The sequence below is a fragment of the Nyctibius grandis genome, chromosome 6 (assembly GCF_013368605.1).
Source record: "Nyctibius grandis isolate bNycGra1 chromosome 6, bNycGra1.pri, whole genome shotgun sequence".
Taxonomy (NCBI): Eukaryota; Metazoa; Chordata; class Aves; order Nyctibiiformes; family Nyctibiidae; genus Nyctibius; species Nyctibius grandis.
In genome coordinates, this window is record NC_090663.1 from 77,745,636 (window position 1) to 77,765,959 (window position 20,324).

Below are 20,324 nucleotides of genomic sequence, written 5' to 3' on the forward strand. Positions count from 1 at the left end.
ATCTGCAAATAGTCCCCAGTGCATCTGCTCATGTCCTCCCCTCACCGTCAGTAAAAGAACTGTACTTTCTTCCTACATCAGAGTCTTTCTATTTCTCTATAATTTCAATTGCTCATTAGTACTTTTACCATAGCTTTCCTAGAAGATGGGGATCGGAACTGCACAGTCGTTAGCTTCCTTACCATATATTTCTAGAATTTCACAAACCTTAGTTTCATTTTGCTTCTGATTGTCCTTTTTATTTCCTATGCTTAACACTATAAGCTTGAGAATATACCATGTGCTAGCTATTAGTTTACATGTCGCTACAATCATTGCCTAGTAGTTCCGTACATGACTTATTAAGCATCAATTTTAACTATAGCTCATCAATTCTTTAGAGAACATTTAGAAAGAAAACAGACTTCAGCCAACTGTTCCTTGCTTTATGGGATTTAACTTGTCAATAATAGAAGTTATGATATTTTCATCTTAATGATCATAATTTGAAAATTCCTTTTTCAAATCAGAACAATATTGCAGAATGGATTTCATGCTTTTAATTATTCCAAAATCATGCACTACTTAAAATAATTAACAACTGCCTGTAATTATGGGTGCATAGGGGTTTCTCTGCTTAATGCAAAGTGCCCTGTTCAAAGTCAAGGTATTTCAGTGGGGGAAGGACATAAAATGTCACAGGATATGCTGAACAGAAAGCTTTGCTCTTCTGATAGAGAGTAATATAATTTTCAAATTAAAGTTTAATTTTTTTACTGTCTTTAAAAACTGCTGATCTATTTTAGGAACTGTAAAGAAACATATCTAGATATGCATATAGAGCTACATTTATTTGAAGTGTAATAATTATACTGAGTAGAATGGATGTGCCAGGATTATCTTACTGACAGTCTGTGTTATGTAGTCTGGTTATAACTGGTCTGGGTGTGTGGTGGGGTGGCTCTGGTAATCACATTCTCTTATTTTCTGTATCAGAAATTAGAAGCATCCATAATATTTAGGTAAGTGTGGTGGGTTGACCCTGGCTGGATGCCAGGTGCCAACCAAAGTGGCTCTATCACTCCCCCTCCTCGACTGGACAGGGAAGAGAAAATATAACGAAAGGCTCGTGGGTTGAGATGAGGACAGGGAGAGATCACTCAGCAATTACCATCATGGGCAAAACAGACTTGACTTGGGGATTATTAGTTTAATTTATTACCAATCAAATCAGAGTAGGGTGATGAGAAATAAAAACTATATCTTAAAACACCTTCCCCCCACCCCTCCCTTCTTCCCAGGCTTACCTTCACTCACGATTTTTGTACCTTCTCCCCTCCAGCGGTGCAGGGGAACAGGGAATAGGGGTTGAGGTCAGTTCATCACATTGTCTCTGCTGCTCCTTCCTCCTCAGGGGGAGGACTCCTCACACTCTTCTCCTGCTCCAGCATGGGGTCTCTCCCACAGGAGACAGTCCTCCACAAACTTCTCCAACTTGAGTACTTCCCATGGGCTATAGTCCTTCACAAACTGCTCCAGTGTGGGTCCCTTCCATGGGGTGCAGTTCTTCAGGAACAGATGGCTCCAGTGTGTGTCTCTCACAGGGTCACAAGTCCTGCCAGCAAACCTGCTCCAGCATGGGCTCCTCTCTCCGTGGGTCCACAGGTCCTGCCAGGAGCCCGCTCCAGTGCAGGCTTCCCATAGGGTCACAGCCTCCTTCAGGCATCCACCTGCTCTGGCACAATGTCCTCCATGGGCTGCAGGTGGATATCTGCTCCACCATGGACCTCCATGGGCTGCAGAGGACAGCCTGCCCAACCATGGTCTTCACCACGGGCTGCAGGGGAATCTCTGCTCTGGCACCTGGAGCACCTCCTCCCCCTCCTTCACTGATCTTGGTGTCTGCAGAGTTGTTTCTCTCACATATTCTCACTCCTCTCCTTGGCTGCAGTTGCGCAGTTTTTTTCCCCCCTTCTTAAATATGTTATCCCAGAGGCGCTACCACCGTCCCTGATGGGCTCGGCCTTGGCCAGCAGCGGGTTGGTCTTGGAGCTGGCTGACATTGGCTCTGTTGGTCATAGGGGAAGCTTCTAGCAGCTTCTCACAGAAGCTGTCTGTAGCCCGCCTGCTACCAAACCCTTGCCATGCAAACCCAATACAATAAGACAAAGTACCTAGTGGACTAATGACTTTTCAAGCTGAGAAAAAGGACAGTATTCCAAAAGTGATCACCAAATTGCCTTTGTTTTAATTCCCAAATAGGATATCTTTCTTGCTCTATACATAGCAAAACTGGTGATCAGAATGGTCAATGAGTTTGAAGTATTTTCTTCAAATAAAATTTGAAAATCAGTCACCTAACATTCAATTTTCCTCTAAATTAGGAAATAATTGTCATCAAAGTTATAAATTATTCATAAATGGAGTTATCTCTGACCTTGAAGTGTTTATGTTTCTAGTGTTCATCTTTGCCTAATGTCAAGAATTCAGACCTATATAGATGCATCTTTCCTAGCATAAGAACTTGCATTCATATGCAGATATGGTCATCTTTCCTTCCAAAATAATAGCTATGCAACAACAGTATATTTAGAAACATTTTTTCCTATAGAAAAGGATGTTTTTTCTCAATCAACAGCTTGAAGACTGTACACTTGCGTGTGTGCACATGCATGTGTGTTCACATGCATGTACACTATCTGCATATGTATTTCTAACTCTAATAATAGAGTTGAGATTTCCTCTTTCTAAGCTTTTGTTCAATAATCAGAAACAAAGTTTTTTAAAGTCAGGAATCAATGATCATTTGGAACCATTCAAGCTATACTTTCTAATCCTGATTAGTGAGAATAACAACACTCCCAATGTACAAAATTGTGATTGTATTAAGCAGAACTGACAAAAGTCCCATTAGAAAATGATGCACTCTGCTATGTTTTCCTATAATGCCACTTTTTAAAACAAAAAGTCCCATATTTCTTTTGTCAATTGCCAGCCAGAAGCTGAAATTCATCCCAAATGTCTCTGTACTGGCTAAAAAAGTATTTTATTATAAAGATGATACTGCCATCTATTGGGTGACATTACTATACAAAAGAATTATGTCCTTTCTCTCTGGATTCAGCAAGGACAAATAATTTGTGTGTTTTACCTGATTTCCTGTGGAGTTTTATGAGAAACTAGATTAAAACAGCCTTTGTTTAGTGTATAACATATGTCCTCTACAAAGAGCTTGGTCCCCTCTTTGCTACCATTACCAAATTACAGGGAGAGAGACATTTTAACGTAGTGATTAACTTAAATTTAATGATGTGTCACTGGAGCAGCAGCAAAATAAAACAACAAAAAAAATCCACCAAAACCACCCCTTAAAACTGCCTCACATCTCAGAAAGATCTTATAGAGATGTTTTCATGCACAGTGTCAGTGAGTGGAACTGTATTGCTTGCTGTGTTGGAATAAAAGGTCTCATTTCCATGTAAGTGGCAATCTTTTGCAATACAAAGAGATTCCTGTGATGTACAGAGACTTCACAGATTTATTTTTTTTTTTTAAGCAACCTAGTGAAGCTTCAAAGAAATATTTTGCCCATCTAAGACTGATTTTATTTTCTTATAAAATTTTAATTGAAGTTCTGATTTCTTTTGTGACATCGCCGCAGCAGCTATCTATATCTTAGGCACATGAAAAGTGCATTTTTATGAAGAATATAGGTGTCAAAAGTATAAGCACTGAAAACTTATATATGAGCTTTGATAGCTGTGGTTCAGTCTTTTACTTAGTAGGACCTCATGGAAGTAACTGCTTACTGTAAAATAAATGAAGTAAATTGGAGGAGTGTCCCCCTGTGCTCTGTCAGTTCTGGCAGTGCAGAGACCTTGAAAGCATTGCTCTGCTACAGAAAGCAGACAAACAGATAATGATGGCAACAGAAAACAATGGCAAAAGAATGACAAATCTCCTTCTTCGACTTCATCTATTGCCATGTCTTTACGACACTGACTAATCAGGTTTTTCTTCTTTCTCTTCCTTAGCTTTCAGAAGAGCAAGAAGTCATTTTACCTTTTGTGGCCCAGGAGAAGATTAGCTGACTACAGTAAGTGTCACGTACATAACCTCTGTTACTGTTGATGCACAGACCACCAGTAACTGGCTTGACTTTTTATTTCTAAAATGGACTTGAAAGGCCAGCAGTCAAAACCTGTAAGGAAGAAAATTCCTCTCTGCTTTTAAACAGAACATATGCGACTCAGAACGCTGAAGCAACAGCAAGCTGGAACCTCACAATGCTAATTGTACTTGCATTGCAGAGAGCAGAATTTCACTTTGCAACCTCTTTGATTATTTTATTACTGAGGTTAAACCCAGACAAGTTTAGCTAACTGTGTGCTAAGGCAAGAGGAACCATCACAGAAAGTACAAGATTCTATTCTGCCATGCTTGGAAAAAAACCATTTCTTCAGGCTAGTGTTCTCCTAGGTAAGTATAAATGCCTGCCATTACCATTAATGGCATAGAAAGGATAGCTAATAAGTATTAGACTAGAACTCAGAAGATCTTGCATCTAATTATGCTACTGCTATAGCATTTCTACACGACCTTGGGCCAGACAAAAAAAATCTATTTATGCTTCAGGCTACCACTGGTAAATGGAGATAATGATGTATTTGCCCCTTACAGCAGTGTTGTGAGGTTAAACTCAGGTTACTCTAACATTAACATTTGTTTTCCAGTATTGAAATGATAAAAGTCATTAAAGGTCTACTGCAGTAAGATTAGAAAGAAGTCTGACTTTCTTTCTTGTATGCTTACCTTTCCCCTAACACATCACTTAAAGAAAAAGGGGGATTCTTTTGGAAACAGTCTCTGCTAAACAGCAGGGGGAAGATTTGTGTGTGGCAAAGCACCTATAGAAAAAGAATGTGCAGTGAAAGGGGAAGGAAAGCTACATTCCTGTTCTGTGGAAGATTGCAGAACCTACCTACAGAAGAGCTGATAACATGAACTCAGTGTATTGTAACAACCAGAATTTCACCATTATTAAAAGGAAAATGTCTGTTGATGGCAGTAGTGCGAAATTACAGTCTCTGCCACCTCCAATGGCAGAGGGGATATGGAAAAGTGGCACCAGTATCAAACCTGTGTTGTGGGTTTTTTTTGGGACAGACAGCAGGTGAATTTACAGAAAATGCAATTTAGATTGGCTTTAGTACTAATTTAAAGCCACAGCACAATTTGAGTTATGCTGTACCATGCTTCCAATGTTTCTACCGCCCCAAACAACTGTCCTTTTTATTCAAGTAGGCAGATGTTTTCCATAAGGATTCTTGTCCCTTTCTGCAGTATCTATGGATTAGTAATACTGTGCAGTTCCCTTGATGGATACTGACCAACTTCTTGCTTTAATAAGCTCTTTGTCTTTGGTCTCACAGGAGATTCTTCATCCTAATCCTAACTTGACCTCAAGTATCTACTGGTTATACAGTAACTATGCCAGCAAGATATGTTAAAAAGGAAGGAAAAACCAGCATTTTACTTTCTCCAGTCTGGTTTTCTATCTAAACCAATGCCAATTTTCAAACAGAAATGGGATATTCCTCTAGCAGCAATAAAAATCACAAAGTCGTCAAACATTTTCTTCTTTTTAAACCCAAGGGCTGCAAACACAAGGACCACTGCGTGCTGAGGTTGCCATTTAGCTGCTCTAGAACATGCTACTTGCAACCTAATGTTGTCTAACAAAGCAAATTCTAGCTTTAAAACTGATATTTTGAATGTTTTGTTTAGTGCTGTACAGGCTATATAGACACAGAGCAGAAGATAAGAAAGACACTAAGCTACTGGAGTGTATCCAAAAAAGGGCAATGAAGCTGGTGGAGGGTCTAGAGCACAAGTCCTATGAGGAGCGGCTGAGGGAACTGGGGTTGTTTAGTCTGGAGAAAAGGAGAGTGAGGGGAGACCTTATCGCTCTCTACAACTACCTAAAAGAAGGTTGTAGAGAGGTGGACGTTCATCTTTTCTCCCAAGTAACAAGCGATAGAACAAGAGGAAATGGCCTCAAGTTGCACCAGGGGAGGTTTAGATTGGGTATCAGGAAAAATTTCTTCACTGAATGGGATATCGAGCAGTAGAACAGGCTGCCCAGGGAAGTGGTTGAGTCACCAGCCCTGGGCAGTATTACCCTCCTCCCTGGGAGGTATTTAAAAGACATGTAGATGTGGTGCTTAGGGGCATGGTGTGGGGGACTTAGCAGTGCTAACTTAATAGTTGATGATCTTAAAGGTCTTTTCCAACCAAAACGATTCTATGACTCTATAAGGTTGCAGATATCTGTTCCATTTTTATTTGGGCAGCAATTCAATCTGGGGATGAGTATCAAGTAATTTTGAAACACATTTTGTTCTAAGTCTCCTGGACTGGAATCCTGTTTTTATTTGCACTGGAATGTGTCCGTTAATATAACACACTCAATTACCAATACTAGAAATGTAAACAATTCCTTACCCATTAAACTGGCATCACGCTTCCATTCTGCCTGGGAAGTGAATGACAATTTGTCAATGTAATGAAAACCAGTTCTTTTTATTCCATCTCTGACCTGAGTGGAACACATAAAGATATAGCCCATGTGAATGTGATGAGCTAGAGGAATTCAGTATGGACTAGTACATTGGGCTTAGTTATCAAGAAAAGGAAAGGATTAACTTCTGGTTAAATAGCAACTAAGCAGCCTACTGAAAAATTTGTCCGTGTCTATAAAATGCCTTCTCTACATCATATAGTTATTCTGTGGTTGAGGGAATTAATTTAAATCATCTTTTCCTCTAGTGGCTATTTCATATTCCTCCTTTTATGGTACTCCACTTCAGAGGTTTGAGGTCTGGTTTTCTAAAGGTCTGAAGACCAATAGCTAAAACTAAATCAAAAACATTTGCATCCTGAATACATAAAAGACAACTTAAAATACAGACTTTGCTAAAATGATGTGAGCCAAGCTCAGTAGCCAGTTATTTCAGATCTGAGGATGTAACAACAGCCACTTCCCCTCTTGGAGAAGCAGAGAACTTCTCAGCAAAAGAGAGTAAGAAGAGAAAAGACTTCTACATAGCAAAAGCCTTATTTGCAGTAACTTGTATCTGACTGCTTGGACAAGTGACAAAATCAGCCACTGAGGCAATATGGAGCCAAAGTCATCCTTTTGCACATACCGCAGGGTGAAGGGTAGCATTTATAATTGGGAAAGGCTTATGTGCTCAGCAGCTGGACTATGACCAAATGCAGAAGAAGGATATATTGACCGTTTATATTGCATTTTGTATGCAAACAACTGTTGTCTGTCTCTCCAACAGAAAAGTCAGGAGACCTAACTGTCCAGAAAACCAGATGTGGATGAAAGGTCACTAGCAGGACCTGGCATGCCTAAGAATTCATATCCTGTGTGTCTCAGGTCAGATATTTAAAATTAGCGGAAACCTCATAGCTCAAGCCCAAATCACTCTGAGCCTCAGACCCTCCTTCAAGAATAGGAATAGCAATGTAATAATAAATAGATAGGGATTGTGTATAGTAATGGAAGCCATGAAAACTCACAGCTGAATACAATTTAGTACCTTCATCATTCAGGATGATGAACAGCAACCATCCTGTGATCTTTATCCCATTCAATGCACTAGTGATAATGAACTTGTAGAAAAAATTACCAAAATACAGTGTAATTAAAGAACATACCATACAGCTTAGTCACCAGGGATGGTGCAGCTGGAGATCAACCTTAACTCTTCATTATGATAATTCCTAAATTTCAGTGGTTGAACTTACTCATTTAACAGATAGTTTGGGGATATTTTTGAGAAGAGAGTGAGGGGAAGTGTTTTAATAATTCACACCCACACAGATGCATTCATGACACTTTTGTTTACTTCACCTTCTCAGTGTGTTCCTCTCCATTTTCCTCTCATTTCTTTTGTATCTTTGTTGCCTGCATCTTTCTCGGCTCCTCCTTTTCTTTCCAGGCTTCCTCACTTTTTCTGCTCAGTAATCTGTATTGAACACAAGTAAAACAAAAATTGAATAACTTTAAAAATAAACAACAATGATGTCCCCCGCCCCACCCAGGGAAACATAAGTAAAACAGAGATTGAGAGAGCTCATCTAATGGTACCAGCTCTTTTTATCTGCTTTTTATTTCAGTCTGTAAAACAGTACTATGGATGGAAGGAGATAACTTAAATGACAGAGTTCCTGGTATAAAGGTTTTTTCTTCCTTTTGTAGCAACCCCTCAGAGAAACAATAAGTGAAGCAAAAGGATAGAGATTCAGTTCTGTAAAGTCTCTAAAGTTCAACTTACAAAAAATACTTGTTCAGTTATGTAGTACAGCCTCCTCCAGAGAAACCAGAAACAAGACGAGAGACAGATGCTAGTTTACAATGTCACTGAAAACAGAAATTATTTTGTAACTTTTATGTTTCATGGGCCGAATCCAAACATAAAAATGAGTCAGAGATTTCAAATGTGCACTGGATTAGTCCCTTTTCTCCTTTTCCCTCCCTTGACAAGCATTAATTATTTGTATGCCATACATTCCTGAAGGACACACATTCTTTTAACAGATGAAGGGAGACAAACATTTCAAGCTGGGGTGAAAAGAGGAAAACATTTGTTATTAGCCCCTAAAGTCAGCACTTTGCAGGCCAGCGTTAGTATCACAATCATGCCGATAATAAGCAGAGATCATGGCAAAAGGGAGCAGAGGACAGCAATCTTCCAACATCCCCAACTCCACCCACCCAGCAGCTGTTCTGGAAACGCATTATAACAATTTTAGAGCCATTCCTGTAGGTGCCAAATGCTACTTAATAAATATAAATAAGTTTATTAAAAGAGAAGCTTATCCATAAACGTTGGAAGATTTTCAGTCATATTTTCTGTCGGCTCAGTTTGATGTCACTTCAGAAAATTCACTAATTGCACTGCATGCTGTAGACGTCATATCTTAAGCTATATTTATCCTTTACAGAGCCGACTTGAGACAGTGGTATTAACTAATATAAGGCAAGAATGAAACCATGAGAAAGAGAAAATAATATTAGAATCATATTTGTGAAATATAGATAACATAATTGAAATGGTTAATTTCATTTCAGATTAAAATGAAATAGGATTTTTTTCTATGCATTTATAGTGTTGGCAGCAAAGACATTGGTTTTATAGCATTGGCCAACAAAGAGGAAGTAGGTGGCAAATTGCAACTGAATTGCAAGAGACCCAGAACTTGTTTCATATTGGAGTCATTGTGGATTAGTGAATTCAAGCAAACGACTAATCCTTCACATTGAACAGGCCAAATCCTGAAAGTGTTGAGGACCCATAACTTTTGGGAACTGCAGATGCTCAAACTGCTCCTGATTTGGCTTGCCCTCCTCCTTTGGGTCCTACACAGTTTAGTGCTGGGTGTCCCTAATTCCAGGTGAGGCAATCAGCTGATGATGCCCAGGAGCAGTACTGAGGTTCCCAATAGCTGATCTTATAGTAAAGGCAACATTTACACAGAGCATATATGTGACTACATAGCATTTTAGAAGTTCCATGTAGTTTTATATTTGGTGCTGTAGGTGTTATTGCAAAAGCCACATTCACTGAACGAGTGGAACCTGCGCTGCAATAATACCAAGGTATTTGCTATTTAGCTTACGTCTAGGTTCAATCCATTTTTCAACATCAGCTCTCTAGAATTATACTGTATGGCCAACAATAAATAAGGCAGTAGATAGCTGTGCAATTATAAGAATCTATAGATTTGTACGTTGTTTGAACCACAGCAACAACTCTTCATGTTCACTCCAATAACACTCAATTAGCTCTAATGAGTGTAAAGTTTTAATGCTTAACCCAGTGCCTCTCTAAGGATATGCTTGCAAGGAGGTGTAGCTACTAGCTGGTAAAATATAACACCATCTGATTAGGACAAATTATTTTCAAAACATAACTGCCATAAAAACCTAAACTGAAAGGTAAAGTGACAGAAGAGCTGCTGCTAAATTCTATTTTCAGCATTGTAATTGGGATAATATACCATAATTTATTTTAATGAGTAACAATTAAGAAATGGTTTCTAGAGTTGCACGTAATTTCTTTCAATTATTAGTTATTAGTTGTTCATGCATAAATGTGTTTTAATATTGGCTTATCTGAGCTCTAGCCGGTGATTAAAGCTTTTCAGTATATTAATTTTTCGTTTGTAGAGCTGTACATTGCAGGGACAATTCTAGCACAAGGCATTTATAAGAAAGAGATCAGTGACACTTAAGAGAAATATTAAGTATTACAAAAAATATGTAAAGCAATATGAGAAAGGTGTCAAAGAAAATCGTGATACGCTTAACACTGAATTTTGTTTTATCTAACTGCAGCTACAGTTTAATGGCCCTTGTCTTAATAAAATATTTAAGTTAACCTGGTTGCAGAGTGACTTATTATACTACATATTCTTTCACTTTATTAGGATAAAGAAATATTATCATGGGAGGCTATGCTAACAAGCCTAGACATGGCTTGTATTGTTAAAGAAAAGGTTCACATCTCAGAGGAGTGTAAAGATCTAGAGAAACTGGCACCTCTTTAACTGAAAAGACATTCTACTTATCTTATAGAAAGTAGTCTATTTTGTGCGAAGAAGAGTGGCTTATAACAACAAACAGCCTCTCTGCTATCAGTCATTCTCATATAACACAATATTTATTGTGCTTGCTCTTATCCAAGCTAGAGGGGGTGGGGTGGGAAAGAAACAAATGCTGAACAATTCTCTTCAGAAGGCAAACGTTAACCTGACCTGAGCATAGTGCATCTTAACCTCATCAGTATGAATCTCATGGGAATCAACGCCTATTATTACAAATTCATCCATGGAAATGTCATAACCAGGACAGAGTAAGAGATCTTGGTATAGAGGTTTTTTGTTTGGTTTTTTTTTACTTACAGTATTCTGTCAGGTTATATTTATGTTCTTTAGGCCTCCATGCATCCAGCAATTTAAGAATAATGAATAAACCTTTGAAGATTTTTTTTGTAGTTCCAGTGTAGGTCATTAAAATTAGGTTAAACTGCTGCAAGAAATGTGGATCTTTCTAACCACTATGCGTATGTTGCTTTTGCTAGATTTTAAAAGTATTTCTTATTCTAGTTACATTTAGTCATCAAAACAGTATCATCTCACTATAATTAATAATTATCTACTGCAACCATCGTTCAGGACATTAAATAACACATCATGATTTACAAAGCCCTCTTAACTACAAACAGTCTTTAAGGCAGTTGGGTAATAAATAAATGTCAAATGCTCTTAAATTTCAGTGTCCCATTGCCCTGAATTTCAGCAGAAACTGACAACTTGGCTCCTTTAAGCTCCACAGAAAGGCTTGGTACTTGGATCCTTTTTAACTGTCGGATGAATTGAACAAAAAATAAGATGTGATTTCATTTTACTGTTTCTAAATAAGTGAAGTTTTGTCTGGAAAAGACTTCTGTAATCAGCATGAAGATTTCATGCACACTCTTTCTCAGGACGTTGAGTATGGGTTTCCGTAAGAATTTGTTTCTTGTTTTTACCTTGCAATGAAGCAAAGACTGTTTTGTACAGATACAAGGTTGACTAAATCCTTCTTAGACAGCAGCACACAGAGTACATGAGCAACGCAGCACAAGGAGTATTACAGTCTGCATAATAAATTTATTAAAGCCTTTAGTTTCCTGTACATTTAAAATCTTTTCTTTTGCTGCTGAAGATTATATTCATCCTGAAACATTACCCTTCAAGTGTTAAAATGACAAGTGCTGATGAAGGTAAAGCTGATCAGCTGCAAGACTCCCACTGCTGAACATTATAAAGTTTCTGTTGTTCAAACAGCTCAGTTAATTATCCAAATGTGAAGGATATCAGGAGGGGACCTGCTGAGCTTTACAGCTGACTTCCAGGGAATTATCCATAATAGAGCTGTTATAAGAAAATTATGACAGACCCAATGTACAGGGACCTCTGCTTACCTCCCTAGAGGATTTGTGCAGGACCTTATAATCAAACAGTTAGGACTTTCCTCAGAATCAAAGGGAAGCTAGATTTTGTAGGGAAAAACAGTCCAATCAACCTCATGGTGTTTTATCACATAAACCCAGAGAGGATTCCAGAGTCATGCATGTTAATTTCCTGCTGTAAAGATGACTGGCATTCCTCTGGTGCCAGGGACTACTTTCTCAAATTTAGGTTCTTAAAATGACTATTATGCCTTCTCCACAGTTACAAATGCAGTCCTTGCTGCCTCTATTCATGTTTTTTGAGAAGCCACATGATCTCTTTACAATAAGCCTTCATAATGGGTGTTTATGTGACTGTAATTTTGTTTTTTTAAGCTGTTACAGTCAACATTTTGTGAACCTGGGACGTACAATTCCACAGAAAAAAAAGTCAGGGTGAGGAAGCCTCAGTGACTATTGAAGAGTGTGAAAGAATGAGTAGTATGGAGGTGAATTGGGTAAAACATGGCATCTGCTAGAATACTCAGACCTTTGATACATCTGCACAGCACTGGCTGATACTGCAGGAGCTAAAGCCCTATGACTCTTTATTTCATGATCACAGTCACTTGGACTAAAACAAAAGATATTAACTCACACTCTTTCTTAACCTCCCAGAAACCATAACTTATGTACGTAGCACAATGCTGTACTAGCACAATGCTAGCTAGCTCAGGGACTAGCACAATAGTTGTCTCACCCAATCTCGCTTAGCAAGGCTAATATGCCTTGTTATTTTTTACTGTTTCCAATAATCACTGTTCCAGTATAGCTGCATAGAATTGCATTCACCTGCATGGGCATGCCCTGGCTGGAGAAAATAGCATAGACTTGTGATTAAGCTATGAGAGAGAAAACTGAAGGCATTGAGGAAGGTCCTACTGAAGAGTTAATACTTGAAAACGAACGGAGTCAGTTTATCCAAAATTAATAGTTAATTTTCCCTGAAATATAGTGGGAAATAATAGTACTATCATATCTTACACCAAAGTTCACCATTATAACTATATAAGCCTTTTTGAGAGGATATTGCCATAGCATCTAGACATCACCAATTAATCATTTCTGGACATTCATAATTTTTCCAGACATTAAGTATCTCTCTCTCTGAAATATTATTTAACTTTGCAGTATAAGTTCTAAGCAGGTGCACCTAACAGCTTCTATAAAATAATGTGCAGCAGAATGAGCAATTTTGGGTGTGATAATATCAGTGAAAGTTATGCCCTGCACTTATTACCATAAAATCCTAAGTGGGATGGTATAATAATAGAATAGTAATGGAAACCACATTTCCATAATTGAGATAATCCATATTCTGTAGTACCACAGGTTAATTTGCAAAATTAATTTGATGTGACAAATGGCTATAAAGTTGTCATGTGACTAACCAAAGCCAAAATCACTGAAAAGTTTCTCTGACATAAATATTCAGCTTACTAGTTTTCTTCCTCCTTTCTGTCCATCCTTTTTTACAGGCTTGAAGATTGAAAACTACATAAATTTTTCTACCAAATTCTTCAGTTATAAGATTGGAAAGAAGATATCATTATCCTGTCTACAGAGCTGATGTGGCTACACTACTTCCAGCATGGCTGCTTGTATTGTGTTGGGTACACCATCTTTCACGAGAACCTTGGCTTGTGAACCCTGACTCCAGAATCAGTTCAAGGTTCAATAGCCTGATCACTGATGGTGCTGCCTGTGAAAGTCTTATGCCAAATCTAAGAGTTTAGTTTTAGTTACTTTTTCCCTCTTCCGTACTTCTGCTTGTTCTGGCAAAAAAAAATTAAGACTGGGAATGACCATATTGACCACCAAAACAGAGAGTTACCTCTAGACCACCTCTAGAAAAACAGTGTCTCAGAATCAAGCCAAACGCAAACAGCAGCAGCGAAATGCATCAGAAATCTGCAGTATTCAGCAAAACCTGCAAACCTTTGTAGAAACAGTATCACAGTTCCCTAACAGTATTATATAAACATATGCTCACATCTATTTTTGAACTTAATTTAGTAACATAGTAAAATGTGAATATGATAGTGACACATCAAAGCACATACACAGGACTTTTACTCAACTCCTGTTTCTGAGACAGTTTAATCTGACTCAAAACTATGTCTCTAACTCTGAGCAATAGATTCTCTAACCTAATGCCATGGCTACTCCTCCCATATCTGTGGTCTCACCACAGATCAATGCAGAGAAAGGCTGGAGATGTATGTCTATAGCCAAGACATCACTAACTGAGTATACCTCTAGTTACTACCATGCATCTGGTCCCCGCAAATGACAGGCCAAATGTATTTATCTTATTTTAATAAATTAATTTGTAGAGAGCAAGTCTAGCTCCTTCAACCCAGAGGAACAATGTCAGTTTGACCGACTGCAAATTCTTAAGGAAAGCTCCTCAAGTGTAATTGCAACAGCATGGCAAATGGTTTTAAAGCAATGACTTTTCTAGGAATAACTCCCCTCATGCTCTTGTTTATATTCTTATAGGAATCCTTTCCTTACTTTGCTTACAGTGGTCTCTTCAAGGCTTCACGCTGTGGTCCTACTTGTACTTGAATACTTTCTAGCAGCTTGTCTTTTCTTGCTGTAACAATTCCACTCACTCCTTTACTCGTCTTTTTGTTATTATGCAGCATTCCATATACAGTATTTGCATATAACACCATTGAGGTATTATATACACTACTGTTAAAAGAGCTGCTGATAAAAGTCGGTATTTGCTGGGTGGTACTGCCTAATCCATGGATCATGCAGTATTTTGCAATTCAGTTGAAACTGTAGAATCACATTTTAAGAAAAAAGAAATTCATCTTTCTGGAGGAAAAAAACCCCAACACTGAGTTTTGTAATAAATAATCCTGGGTGATTCATTACCCAAAGCACTCAAGATATGCAAGATGCTTTTCAGATTTTATGTTACAAGCTCCAGACAAAGATTTTTAAGGGTATTGTTCACTAGGCAAGAAACCTAAAATGTTCCTAATGCTATTAAGAATATCTTGGCCGTTCTGACAGTGTCTAATTGTAATTGATATCTCTTTAAACTTCAATGTACCATAAAGAAATAGGATTAGCTGTTTGTTCCCTGACCCCTGTACCTGAACTGCTCCTCCTCAATAACTTTTTTCTTTAGAATTACTTTGTTAAACTTCTGTAAAGTATGTTGCAAAAGCAAACTTCTTGAGATATGTGTACATTAATGCCCTGTCAAACACGGGATCTGAAGCTGATGTAATTTGCGAAGAAAAACCTCAGCTGTCACTGTAGGTTAAGAGGCCAAAGTTCCAGGTTCAGCCATTATGAAATAAGAAAAGGGCTCTTAGCAGGAAGCTTTTGGTATATGAAAGAAACAATCTGTTACCATCTTGAGCCTGGGAAAGCATCTAGCTAAGTAAAGCTTACAGTTGTCTTAAATGTAAAGAACATGCTTTAAATATTTGGATTACAAAGCCACAGCTAAAAACAGTGGCATACTCTCACTCTATTCCATGTTCTCCAGAGCAGTGGCTTGGCATCCCACTTTTTGTCATTAAATTTAGAGGATTAATTGATTCTTCCCTTCAACAGTTGAGTCAAAAACCCAAACCAAACTACCCTCCTCTACACAAAATTAAAAAAAAGGGGGGGGGGGACAGGGAAGTCGGGACAACTGAATTTAATAAAACGCTATTTATTTATTGTTTCCTAAACATAAGTCATAAAGAGGAACAACGTGTGTTATATAAAATATTCATATTGCTTTAAAGTTAATTTTTATTTCAAACACTTCGTAAGAGGGATAAAGCTGCTTTCATAGAATTTCCTGAATCTCTGAAAATGAATCCTTGGTATTTCTATTCAATAGCCCAGTGATCCAAGTATTCATTCACTCCTAACACGAGGCCTTAGAGTTCAATTCCTTCATCCACATTAGTGAAAGAGAGCCCAATTTTCCAGTGGTTCATGAAAGTACTTTAACCACTGAGCTATTTGTTATATGCAGATCATAACACTCAGAAGTACTGTCTTAAAATGTGGGGACACGGAATGTCTTTGCATATTACAGTTGTTTTGTACTACTGAAAGGAAAAAAAAGAACATTTTGACTCTACTACCTGCAGTCTGGCAGACAGCACATTCCTGTAGCTATTACTAAAATCAGTGAAGACCAAAGCCACTAAGCTAAAGAAAAAAATTGCAGCAAACACTGTTTGTAATTTAGCCAAGCCCTGACAAACGTCAGCCTTCCCTGTCTTATGAAATTATCAGATGATGATACATTTTTTAAGTGAACCCCCTCTTGGCTTCAGGGATATGCTTAGCTTACTACTTTACTCTTCTCAACCTGTTCATTTCATGTAACTCAAGATGGTTGCATTGTGGTTTCTGTGCCCATAAAATTAATCCTATTCTAACAGGAATGTCTGTAAAGTCATTAGTGTTTTCAGTGAATGCGTCTTTTTGCTCCTTTTTCTAGAAGTATAATTCTTTATTGTAATCTGTCCCCTTCAAACCGAAACATCTCATTTTCAAGCATCAGTGTAAGTAAAAAGGGTCTTCTGAAGCAACAGACTTTCATGAGAAAGAATTGTAGGGCTGGTATATTTCCCAAGAGACCACACAAATTATATCTAAAATACACCCGGTATCCACCATGCAGGAGAATAAAAATCCAGCAGTTTCTCATGAAACAAGGTCTCTTGAGGGACAGCTCTCAGGGCTGCTTCTGTGCTATCTATCTAGTTTTCCATACTAAATTCCCCAAACTGAAATTGATTTTAATCAACTTTTTTTTCAACTCATTCCACATTCACTCACTTTCTATTTTTATTTATTTATATTTTAAAGTCCAGTGATTTTGAGATATTGCCTTTCACATTTACAACCTCAAGGGCATTTGAAGTTCTGATGACATTGTGATCACTAGACTTTAGATGACTCTCAACTTTTATCTTATTTATCTTCCTTGTCTTATTTCCCAACAATATTAGGAGTAAGTACAAAATAGCCTTTACTTTTACTGGATAGTCCACAAAATGTGTCAGAGTAGAGTCCTCTATTACCTCCAGGAAGAGGTACCCTTTCTTATCAATTCCATAATTGCCAGCCCAGTCAATATTAACTAATTGAATTTCCAATGATTAATGATCTATCCTTTTTATAGGCTTTCCTTATCTTCCTTCCTCCTAAATCTTGCCTAGGAGGTCTATACCAATTTTCAGTGATTTTTAGGTTTTAATTTGCCTATCTTTCATCTTCATCTAAACTCTCCCTACTCAGGTGTCTAAACTACATATGCCATTTATTTCCTTTGTCAAGTAAGGTTCTTTATACATATTGCCATATGTCTTTATGTCCTGCTGTGTCTATGCCTTTTACTATATATATTTATCAAGGCATGTCAACCTTTATTCTGTTTCTTGGGACATATTTCCAAAATGGATATTAGGAACAAGACATATTTATGTACCCAATTAACGTCCTATAGAGATGTGCTTTTGTAAGAAAGCTGGCATCTCTGCCTACGTGTCATAAAAAGTACTCTGAAAATGTATGTATTCTTGAAGAAATGAGGTATTTCAATAAGTGTGGTTTTGCTGGATAGTCTCAGTCAAATGGAGGCATTTTGTTATTCAGTAAAAGCTGTAGATGCTCACCTCATGTGAAAAATCGGATCCTAAATTGCTTAATATTAGCGAGTCATATCTGAAAACAGTAATTTCAACAAGTCTATGCTACAGTTTCTTTGTGTGCATGATGAGATTAAGATTGCTTTTCTACATCACCTGTAAAGTTAAGCTTCTAATTGTCATAGAATGTTGAAGGTATTTTTTACATGATAGCAGTACTATTTATTGAGCCAATAACTAATGCAAATAAAGAAGTAGCTGTTGTAACTGAGAACGATTACACTATAATCAGACATAGACTGAGCTGGAAAGATCTGACCCCTCTGTGTGTTTATACTATTTTTAGTATAAAAATAAGTGCTAATTTTACCCTAATGGCGTGAAGCAACATTAAGTCAAATATAAAGATTTTTCACTATAAAAATTCCGTTTCATTCAAAAGGTCAAAAGATAACGGAAAACAGAAATCAAGTCTGTGCTGCCATACATGCAGCAAGCACCCGGGGCAGTCGGCATTGCTACGCGTTGTAACTTCTGCTTCGGTGCAGCATCCAGGCTACTTTCAGCAACGCATTGAAACATTTTAACCTGTAGAGCTCAAGCAAAGCAGAAACCTGAAATCTTTAGACTACAGGCTTGCCTCTGATAGAAATCTCTTGTATGTCACTAAAAGATTTAATGTTACTTACCTGAGCCACTTACATAGCATTGCACAATGATACCTTGATTTGTTTAGTTGAAAGCTTTGATACTTTTTGTATCTATCACCTTGGAAACAAAATGTGAATAGGTGGTTGTTACCTTTAAAACACGAGAAGTGCTGGATTTATAGCCTTGATGGCTGATGTGCTGCTCATAGTCATTGACATGTACAGTTCAGCAGTGAAATGCTGGAGCTTTCTTTTACTGTCCTGCCAAGATGCCTCAGTCCTGATCTGTAAAGAAATTGTAGATGAGGGCACACACTTCCCCCCCTTCCCACAATTTCTTTCTAGGTAGAGTAGTACTTGCAGTTCTTGTAGTCTTACGTAGGCGTAAGACCCCTAGTTCATGCTTATTAAAGTAAATGGTCAAAATGCAAGTTTAAGAGTTCCAGTATAAATACTCTCTTTTTTATTTGCTATATATTAAATGAGCCAAAATAAATCTTCTAATGCTGGCATATCATAAGGTCATATATGGCTCTGGTTTCACCGTCAAATATGATGCTAGTGGAAAAAAAACACCTGGCAATTTTGCACATCATCAAATTATATTATATTCAAGCTAACAACTATAATTTAAGAACTACTTAGCCTATTCTCAGTCCCGAAAAATGGAAACTTACTTTGTTTCGAAATCACTTTTATCACAAATAATATTCAACAGGGAGATGTCTGCAAGGTTTGCTGCTTTATAGCCTGTACAACAGACAGCTGGAGAGGTAAATACATGCATGGAAAAAGGGAAGGAGTCATCCCACATGATTATTTTGTGCTGTGTGATCTGGACAGTCAGGCCTGCTAAATCCCCTGGGAAGCCTCACCTTAGAGCTTTTACTGGAGATTTTTCACTTCTTCCTTCTGTTGATGTAGCAAAGAACACAAGGCACAGTCAGATTCCTCCTTTGCCAGATGCGGATACATTTTCAGTCACTTACAGCAAACAGTGAGACTTCAAACAGCCTTAAGGTCTGAAATGGAGTGCTAGGTGAGCCTTCGTAGAAATAGCAAGAGGACAAAAGAAGCACAAAGATCAGTCTTTTGCATATAGATCACTGAGCTGTCATTTAAGTAACAGATCGTGCCAGAGTATATCTCCACTATAACTATTTAAGCCAACAGAAGAAAATATGAAGTCTTCAGTGTTTAACTAGTGCCATCAGTAGCATTTCTAGTTGTAAAATAACCAGGAATATATATTGAACACCCTGTAAACTGCTAGTAGCCTTTGCATACATACCTCTCTCTTCTTTACCTGAAATTAGTGTGTAATAATAAGCAAGCAAGCTGCTTTTTGGCTAGAGTTTTTGATTGCTACATGAAAACTTAACTCTCAGTTGACTTTTAGGAGCAATTGCAAAAGAGAAAAGGGAAGGGAAAGGAAAAAGGAAAGGAAAAAGGAAAGGAAAAAGGAAAGGAAAAAGGAAAGGAAAAAGGAAAGGAAAAAGGAAAGGAAAAAGGAAAGGAAAAAGGAAAGGAAAAAGGAAAGGAAAAAGGAAAGGAAAAAGGAAAGGAAAAAGGAAAGGGAAGAAATCAGGATCCCCTTGAGCATAAACACAGACCGATTTGGGCACATGGTGCACTCGGGAACAAGGTGTACTCCACTGAAGAACACTTGGTGCCGGGTTAGATCACTTTTACTGATAGATATGTGAGGTACTCTTTAGTAAGAGAATATGTGACTAGTGCTGTAATAATCCAGCTGTCCTAAAGTAAAACAACAAAAAAAATGGAGTAGACTAGATGCAGGCCAAAGTTTGGAGGTGATTTGAAAATGTCTTCAGTTCCTTTAGCAGAACAAAAATCTGTGTTATATGTGAAAAATCACTCAGAAATATTGCACATATATTAAGTATGCACTTTAGGACCCAGACTATAAACCCCTTTTTCCCACACTCAACCACTTTTTTTCCCCCTAAAGCCCATCAGAACAATAAAGTGAATGCAAAACT